Source organism: Pygocentrus nattereri, chromosome 4 (genome assembly GCF_015220715.1).
Source record: "Pygocentrus nattereri isolate fPygNat1 chromosome 4, fPygNat1.pri, whole genome shotgun sequence".
NCBI classification, from domain to species: Eukaryota; Metazoa; Chordata; class Actinopteri; order Characiformes; family Serrasalmidae; genus Pygocentrus; species Pygocentrus nattereri.
The window spans coordinates 20,219,055-20,229,060 of NC_051214.1; positions in this window are offsets into that span (position 1 = coordinate 20,219,055).

The window sequence follows — 10,006 nt, forward strand, 5'->3', positions numbered from 1 at the left end:
GAAGGTGCAGGGTGGTTTAAAGTCTTCTTCCTCCAATCAGAGGCATGCTAGGGTGATGACACCATGCCGGAGTCTGTTCCAGTAGTCATTGGGTGAAAGGCAGGAAACACCCTGGACAGGTCACCAGTCCACTTATGATGAACAAAACAGGCATATTTATTATTATTATTATTGTTATTATTGTTGTTGTTGTTGTGGTCGTTGTTGTTATTGTGTGTGTTGGGGGTGTTATACAGGGATAAGTCATCCACAAGCAGCTAGAAATTGTATTCTGTTTGTTTTCAGTAGGCTAGTGAGGAGCAATGCTTTGGTTTGAGACATCTGTATAGAGAAATTCTTAGGAAAATGATTAGATCATAAACTCCTATATTCTTTTGTTAATCTTATTCAGCAGACACTGGGGTGAAATGAGTCAAGTTGAGGTATCTGTGAGACAATATTTTGATCAAAGTGTTTTTTTCTCTGTTACTTAGCCTTACTGAGCCTTTTATTTTGTCTGTTTGCCATTTAATGTATGAATCCTGCTTTGTTTTCTTCTGCCTTTTTGCTTTTTATAACAAACTTTATTGAGGAATATTATTTCAATTCAAAGACATTTTCAAAAAACAGAAACATTTTTTGGAAAATGTGTCATTAAAAATCCCATACATTACACTTTTCACGTTGAAATTAAAATTCAGTCCAATGTGCATTCATTTCCTATCTCTCAGTATTTTTGGGATTTCTGGTTTGATTCTGTTTCCATTTTTTTGGATTTTTTTTTAGACTCTCATCGTGTTTTTTTGTTTTGGTGCATTGTTTTTGATCTTGGTCTGGCTGACTTTTACAGATACTCCCTTAAATCCTTTTGACCTAAGTGTGAATTCTGTCCGAGCCTGACAACTGGAACTAAAAACAGGACTAAAAATCAAGCAAACGAAAAAAACACTAATAATTTTCCTTGAAAGTAATGACTAATCTATTACTTTTATTATGTGTTTTTAATGATTTAGGTAGGCAGCTTCCATCCGTTTATGTCTGTGTATCTATCTATCTATCTATATATATATATATATATATATATATGCAGTTTTTGTAATAGTCAGTTATTTTTATCTGTCTGGTTATTTTTATCTGTCTGGTGATGAGGCTCGGCTGTCCCATTACAAATGCTAAATAAGTGGCCAACAACAGCTAAACTGTTTAGTTTCTCAACAACGTCAACTTAATGCGAACAGCAAACTTTATCTGGCTCGGTAGGTCAGTGATGGATCACACCGCCTTACTGGCATCAATTCTACCACATTCATGTCAGAGCATATCACAGTATTCAGACACCAGCTAGCAGACGACTGGGTTTCTCTATACTATCATAGTGTTTGAGGGCGGAACCGAAATATATGTAACACCAGACAAAAGTTGTCCTTTTAGCTATGTTTAAACTGAAAGCGGTGCTTTTGTGTCTTGTCTGATTTACAGTATTATCCATTCAATACTATCCATTGCTGTGGGAGTGTGTTACTGTGATGGAGCGCTGCTTCAAGTTGGCCAGCTGCTAAAAACAGCTCACCTGGAAAGACAGCACTCTCCCACTTTCCAATGCCTCACAGCTTCCTTAGTTTACTTTCGTTTAAATCAGGGCTGTAACTCGCATGATGAATCCACTTCTTTCTTTCACTTTTGTTGCCTGGGAATGCACTTAAATGTGACTTTTTGATGGCGCTGTGGTTGTGAGGATTGTGATTATGATTTAACGCTGCTCATGCTTGTTATGACGTACGAAAAGAGATGATTTCACTGTAGGTCAGCACAGCTATGCCACTTATCTCGTCAGTCAGACCCACAGGAGAACAGATTGCCGGTCACTCCACTCAAACAGGGAATGTATAACTCCATGTTTCAGACATTGCTAAAGTATATTTGATGACCCTTTTTTACTCTTCGCCCCCTCCCTCTCTAATCATGTCGAAAAACTCTGTCCGCCCTCTCCTTTTGACAGCAGAGTAGTGTCACTTTCCTTGCAGAAGAAAACGCCACCAGGGCTTTCCCTGAGCATGGAAGTGTGAGAACGGTGTATTATATTGAACATTTATTGAACCTTTCTTAGCGCTCTATCGAGGAAAAGTTATATCACAATAATTATTTTTATTATTTTATCATCCAGCCCTAATATATACTATAAAGGTATTCACTCGTCTGCCTTCACACGCATATGAACTTGAGTGAGATCCCATTCTTAATCCATAGAGTTTAATATGATGTCGGCCCACCCTTTGCAGCAATAACACCTTCAACTCTTCTAAGAAGGCTTTCCACAAGGTTTAGGAGTGTGTTTATGGGAATTTTTGAACGTTCTTCCAGAAGCACATTTGTGAGGTCAGACACATATGTTGGACGAGTAGGCCTGGCTCACAGTCTCCGCTCTAATTCACCCCAAAGGTGTTCTATCAGGTTGAGGTCAGGACTCTGTGCAGGCCAGTCGTGATTTGTCACTACAGAGAACCCATCTCCACTGCTCTAGAGTCCAGTGGTGGCGCTTTACACCACTGCATTCCATGCTTTGCATTGCGCTTGATGATGTGAGGCTTGGATGCAGCTGCTCGCCATGGAAACCCATTCCATGAAGCTCTCTACGCTGTTCTTGAGCTGATCTGAAGGCCACATGAAGTTTGGAGGTCTGTGTGTGTGTGTGTGTGTGTGTGTGTGTGTGTGTGTGTGTGTGTGTGTGTGCACGCACAGTAAAGACATTTGGCTGGTTTGCTTGAAGGCTTTTGTTAAATAATGCAGGTTTTATTGCAAAAAATTAAGAAATACAATTTAGATTAATACTTTATAAAAACATTCTCCGAAATCATTCCTTTTTGTTTATTAAGGTTAAGGTTAGGTTTAGAAACTGTCTACATCAAACACCTCCACGTTCTAAAACCTGTCTTTTGTCACTTTCCTTTTTAGCGCCTCCAGTTTGGACTGTTCTACAACGTTTCAGGTGGAAAGCTGTAAATATTGAAAGGGGCACTTTAATGACCTCCACAATGAAACAGCTCCTGCATGCATTTCCTAAAATTGCACAATACAGCAAGAGTTTACTGACATGATCAAACTTCTTCCATGTCGTTTATTGTTCCTTTAACAAATAAATTGACAAATCAAAGAGCTTCGGTAGGAGTGACAATGACACATAGGCATCAAAGACACACTGTGCTTTCAGTAGTACTACAACACTGTGAGGTGGCAGAGCTGCACAAAACATAGCCTAACATAACTGATCAGAGACATTCTCCAGCTTTTTTCCTCGTCATTTTCTAGCACAGCATTAATGTGATCTACACTCACCAACCACTTTATTAGGTACACCTGTAATACAATACAGGTACAGTTCAATTGCTTGTTAACACAAATAGCTAATCAGCCAATCACATGGCCACAACTCAATGCATTTAGGCATGTAGAGGTGGTCAAGACAACTTGCTGAAGTGCAGACCGAGCATCAGAATGGGGGAAGAAAGGTGATTTAAGTGACTTTGAACGTGGCGTGGTTGTTGGTGCCAGACGGGCTGGTCTGAGTATTTCAGAATCTGCTGATCTCCTGGGATTTTCACGCACAGCCATCTCTAGAGTTTACAGAGAATGGTCTGAAAAAGAGAAAATATCCAGTGAGCGGCAGCTGTATGGACAAAAATGCCTTGTTGATGTGAGAGGTTAGAGGAGAATGGGCAGACTGGTTCGAGATGACAGAAAGGCAACAGTAACTCAAATAACCAACCAAAATCTCTGAGGAATGTTTCCAACAGCTTGTTGAAAATATGCCACCAAGAATTAAGGCAGTTCTGAAGGCAAAAGGGGGTCCAACATTTTACTAGCCGGTGAGTGTATAATTGCCTTTTTGAGTTCACCAAATTTTTGAAGATGTCAGGTGCTTCGCCGCTCATTATAATCAGTGTTGTGCCATGATAAGACTGACAGAGAGATTTATGCTCTGGAAAATACCTTCCCACTGTCAGACCCACAGTTGCCTATCCATGCGATTAAGAGGCTGGAGAAATGGGGATTACAGGGTTCTGACCTTCACTTCGCTAAGTCAGTGATGGATGCCAATATGACTCCACTGTGACCTGGGCGCTGTGCTTGTTTCAGCCAAAGACACATGATTCTCTTTGGCTTGCGATCCGAAATTTGGGATCGAATTTATGACTTTGCACGAACATAACTAGAGGTGAAAGATGACTAAAATTACTTGATTCTCTTTGGAAGAGAAAAATGGTTACCTCAACAAGGTCAATAAAATAACCTGAGAGTATCCCCTGAACTCCTGGTCCCACTTGAACTGGCAGAAAAGCTACCAAATTTATGTTTTCCTGACATCCTTGCTCTGGAGAGTCTCTCAAAGCATTTAAAAGCATGGAAGCCCACTAGCTCTTCACGTCAGGGTGGGTAAAGGATCCCATGGTGCTGCATAAAGAGGAGATAAACTCTGTGATCAGCTAATTAGCACAGATGTGAACAATGCTGGCCTTTAGAAAACTTTAGCTGATGCTAACAGCCGAGAGATGAGCAGTCGTCCCCCTAACGGAGCTGCAGACAGCCGACATAGCTTTACTCTCTGTTTCTTCCAATTTAAATGATGTTTGAATGGAAAAACATGAACGTTAAATCTCAGACTGAATGTGGTGGGGCAGAAAACGGCCTCATGTTTCGACAGACGTGATTCTGTAAGTTTGCTGGTGCAGTTAGTTCAGAGTTCAGCGACAGAAGGATCCTTTGTATACAGTCTAGAAATCAGGGTGATTTTGAGGACTCAACTGAAGTGTTCTCTTCGCACAAACAATGCAAAAAGACAAAAAAACAAAAAAACAGCACAATGAAAATTACAGAAAACAAAGCTGTTGGAGCAGAACTTGTTTTAAAATATTTTTTAAAAGTTTTTCATGTCCTTAAATTTCTTCATTATCTTATAAAATGTAAAATGACTGATTATTTAAAGCATTTATCTATATATCATATTTTATTTAGAATAGCTTTGCAGAATTAGCTGTGCAGCTCTTGATTCGGTCCTCAAACTGACACCGATAATGCAAGAATGGGCTTCCTGTTCTTTCATCCAGAGAAGTCACAGTTATCACCAGTAGCCCCTTGAAGAGGAGGAATTCTTTCAAAATTGTGGTTTCTAAACTTTCAATAGTACATTTGTTTATACACTATATTGCCAAAAGTATTCATTCACCCATCAAATCATTGAATTCAGGTGTTCCAATCACTTGGCCACAGGTGTATAAAACCATAAGGTGTTCCAATCACATGGCCACAGGTGTATAAAACCAAGCCCCTAGTCCTGCAGACTGCTTCTACAAACATTAAGGAAAGAATGGGTCTCTCTCAGGAGCTCAGTGAATTCCAGCGTCGTACAGTGATCGGACACAACCTGTGCAAGTCCAGTCATGAAATGTCCTCACTACTAAATATTCCACAATATTATAACAAAGTGGAAGCGATTGGGAACAACAGCAACTCAGCCACAAAGTAAAGTGGAATGGTACTTGTCTGACTGCATTGTGCCAAGTGTAAAGTTTGGTGGAGGGGGGATTATGGTGTGGGGTTGTTTTTCAGGAGTTGGGCTCAGCCCCTTAGTTCCAGTGAAAGGAGCACAAAGCTTCAGCACCAAGAGATTTTGGACAATTTCATGCCCCCAACTTCGTGGGAACAGTTTGGGGATGGCCCCTTTCTGTTCCAACATGACTGCGCACCAGTGCACAAAGCAAGAGGTCCATAAAGACATGGATGAGTGAGTTTGGTATGGAAGAACTTGACTGGCCTGCACAGAGTCCTGACCTCAACCTGATAGAACACTTTTCAGATGAATTAGAGTGGAGACTGCGAGCCAGGCCTTCTCATCCAACATCGGTGTCTGACCTCACAAATGTGCTTTTGGAAGAGCAGTCAAAAATTCCATAAACACTCTCTTAACCCTTGTGGAAAGCTGTTGTAGCTGCAAAGGATGGGCCGACATCATTTTACACCCTACGGATTAAGAATGGGATCTCACTCAAGTTCATATTCATGTGAAGGTAGACCATCCAATACTTTTGCCAATATAGTGTATCTATAAACAATAGTGCTGTTCATTTTTTGTGATAAAATCAGTATTACCATATGGGTGGAAAAACATGTTTATTTTGAGGAAATCTAAATGAAGCAATGCGAAGAAAATAAACATTTATATTGGTCTGAAAAACATCAGTACCATTCAGCAGATACAGTATCTACATTAATTGAGACAGGACACCAGCCCCACTGACCACACAGTCTACTTACACCAACCTACAGAACTCAGGAGGGTCAGAGTTCTACTGGGTGTGTGTTGCATATGTGTTTCTTGCATGTATGCTGTTGTTCTGTCCATCTTAGGTCCACACACCTTACAGTGCTACTTTTTTTCAACTACTGGCCACAATGTAGAATGATGAAAATACTTAGATCAGGAATTTTTCTCTCTCTCTCTCTCTCTCTCTCTCTCTCTCTCTCTCTCTCTCTCTCTCTCTCTCTCTCTCTCTCTGTGTCTTTGTCTGCCTGTCTGCCTCTCTCTCTCACTCTCTCTCTCTCATACATACACACACACACACACACACACACACACATTACAGTTGATCAAGGTAAGAGAGTCAGACTTCATATATACAACAGTGTCTCACACTGACTTAAATCGCATCATTTTTATTTTTGTAAACATTAAAAATGGGTCCCACAGACCCCAACACCACACAAGGGTAAAGCATTGGTTAGAGGGCTATCAAGCCCCCCCAAAATTGTGCTGTGTTGGGCAGTGGAACTGCATTCTCTGAAGGGATGGATCTTCATCCAATACCTCTGAAACAAGATCTGTTTGCGATTGAGAACTAGCAATTCAACATCAGTACTTTACCCTCACTAATGCCCTTGTGGCCGCATGCAACTAGATCCTCACAGCAATGTTCCAACATTTAGTCCTTCACAGAAGAGCAGAGGCTGTTATTGCAGCAAAGAGTGGTAAACGTTCTATTAATGCCCTTTATGTTTGACCATGCCTGTAAAGTACATGTACTTAGAAGCTGTATTATTCAACAGGTATGCAAGAAAGGGTAGGCAGTACAAACGTAGATGTATATTATGATATTTTCCATTATCTGGATGATAACGATATGATGTCATGACACACAAAAAGGCTACATTCTAACATAATTGATTAAAAGTTATCATTAATGTAGCATATATACACACTGTAAGTGTAACGGTGGAGGCGACGACAATGCAAGACATAGAGACTGAACAAACACAGGGGTGTAAAAACACTGAGGGGAAACAAGAAACACCTGGGACTAATGAGGGGGTGGACCTACAGGCAGGTGGAGCAGATAACAAAGAGGCAGGTTTAGGGAGACACAGAACAAAAGCACATGGCACAAGAAAACAAAATGCATATTGCTACAACAGAGGAGCAGAAACAAACTCAAGGGGACAATGCCATACCATGACAGAACCCCCCTCCTAAGATGCAGCTCCCAAAGCATCCCAATGGCCATCCAAAGTGGATGCCGGGTAGGAATCAAAAGACAGGACACGAGACTGGACAGTAGAATGAAAATGGGACTGGACAGGAGATGGGACAAAATATGAGACAGATGAGACAACTCTAAGGAGACAATAGGAGGCAGGACATGAGATGGGACTACTGGCTGGACAGGAGATGGAACAAAGGGGTGTACGAGACAAAACACAAGACCAGATAGGAGACAAGTGGAGGGACAACAGGAGACTGGACTGGTGATATGGGCTACAGGATAGGAGGCTGGACAGAGGAACAGACAGGGGACTAGTCAGTGGGCAAGACAAAAGACTGCATAGGAGGCTGGGCAAATGGCAGAACAGGAGACAGAATTAACATAGACATAGGGACAAGGACAGACAGAAATGCTGGAGTAGGGATAGAGACATTGACAGGAATGGGTACATTAAGACCAGGCACAGAAACAGGAACACTGCCAAAGACTGGTACAGATATATATATATGTGTGTGTGTGTATATGTACATATGGTTACAGGGACAAAAAACACAAAAAACAAAACTAGGTCAGTGAACTTAGAGGCAATGTCCTCAGCTCCAGTTTGGGTCGAGAGCAAGGTAGCCTTTTTCTCCTTACCAGGGAACAACAGCTGAAGCCAATGAAGCAGATGGTAAGCCTCCTGAAATCTGACCTCATTCTCCTCGATAAGTCCTTGCAAACTCGCTGCATCCCTGTTTGGTCTTCCATTCTGTAACGATGGAGGTGAGGAGGCAGGATGCAAGTGCAAGTTGCTTTTATTAAAATCAGATTTAACAGAGTCCAGAAACTGAGTAGCAGAGGGTGCTAGAACAGACAAGTCCATAATGACACAAAGTCAAATGAAATCAACAAAAACAAGCGACAGAGCAACGTCCACAATGCAAGACAAAGAGACTGAACAAACAGAGGCGTATAAACGCACTGAGGGGAGACAAGGAACACTCAATACTAATGAGGGGCTACAGGCAGGTGGAGCAGATAACAAGGGGACAAGTTTAGGGAGGAGACACAGAGCAAAAAACAAAAGCACATGGCTACAGCAGAGGAGACGAAACACACATTCATGGGGACAATGGGAATCTAGGACAGTATGTGGCATAAATGTTTAAGCTGTTGGCTTTATTGGAGTGTTCCATGTATGTTGCCCAAAATCTGTATCTTGAGATAATGTTACACTGGTATTGACTTTTACCACTTTACATTTGCGTGGAAAGATGCGAGGTTAGATGACTGTCTCTCAGGATAATGTGCTGAATACTGTGGGAAAGGCCTTGCTAATCCTTTGGCCCCACTGGCATCCTCAGATGGAGCGGCATTCAAATCCCTCCCCTCAGGTTGAGATAATGTGCCCTCACAAGCCACAGCATGCAAGTTGTGCACACTGGCACGTCACAGCCGCAGCCTAAAAATAGCCTTGATGTGCCTCTTTAAGGCGTCCATTTGTTTGCAGGCCCCTGGAATGGGTGCTGGGGTTTGGGTCTGTTTGGAAAACATCAAAGTCTGTTCAATCAATCTGATGAAGAAGGAGCAAGTATGCACATCTGGTTGCTAGCATGCCTGCCATTTACCTTTGTCACAATTATATGTCCCCTCACGGACAGTTCCCCACTGTTATCTAGAAAGATAATGAGGAAATATTTCTTCATTCAGGGCAACTGCAACCAGATTTTGACTGGATTACATAACTGGCCCATGGTGAAAACAAAACACAGACAAAGCAGATGACATATTAGTACAGGGCAGTGGACACAACAGTGACACACCATGCTTCCCTCTTATGTGCTTACTGATGACGGGTGTTTATGGAATCCTTGTCATGAGGAATTCTCAGGAATATCTGTCTTGCTTGCTGGATGCATTTCCATGTGATTTGCTTATGTAAGGACTAAACTTCATAGCAAGCTCACAGCGAAACACCTAGGCTATGTACAAATGCCTAAATATTGGTGGAAACTAAGATGTCATCAATTGTCACAAATAAAATGTTGGCATGAGCAGACATCAACACAGCTAACTGTTGGTAACAAGCAAAACCAGCATATCGCTGTTATCAGAAGAAAACATCTTATCTCCAAAATGGTAACTTTACAGGAGAAGGAAAAGACTTTATTTTCATTGTAAGTCAATGGAACCATGATTTTTTTCCAAGTCATTTTGGGCCGTTTCTTTTGGTCCATTCATCATGAAAATTACACACAATGGAAAGGACAACAAGCACTGTCAAATTATGTCAAAAACTGAAAAACGGCAAAAATGCAGATTCTTCCAACAGCAGCGCTATGTTGTTTTTTGGTACGCTGATCAACCAGCATAACCAGCTTAGACCAGCATGTAATTCCTTTTTAAGTGAGGTAACATTAGCTGAACAGAAGCTATCAAGCAGTCGATGAGTGTGTTTATATGCACTCAATAATCTGATCATAATCGCATAATACCCACATCTGTTGGTGCAT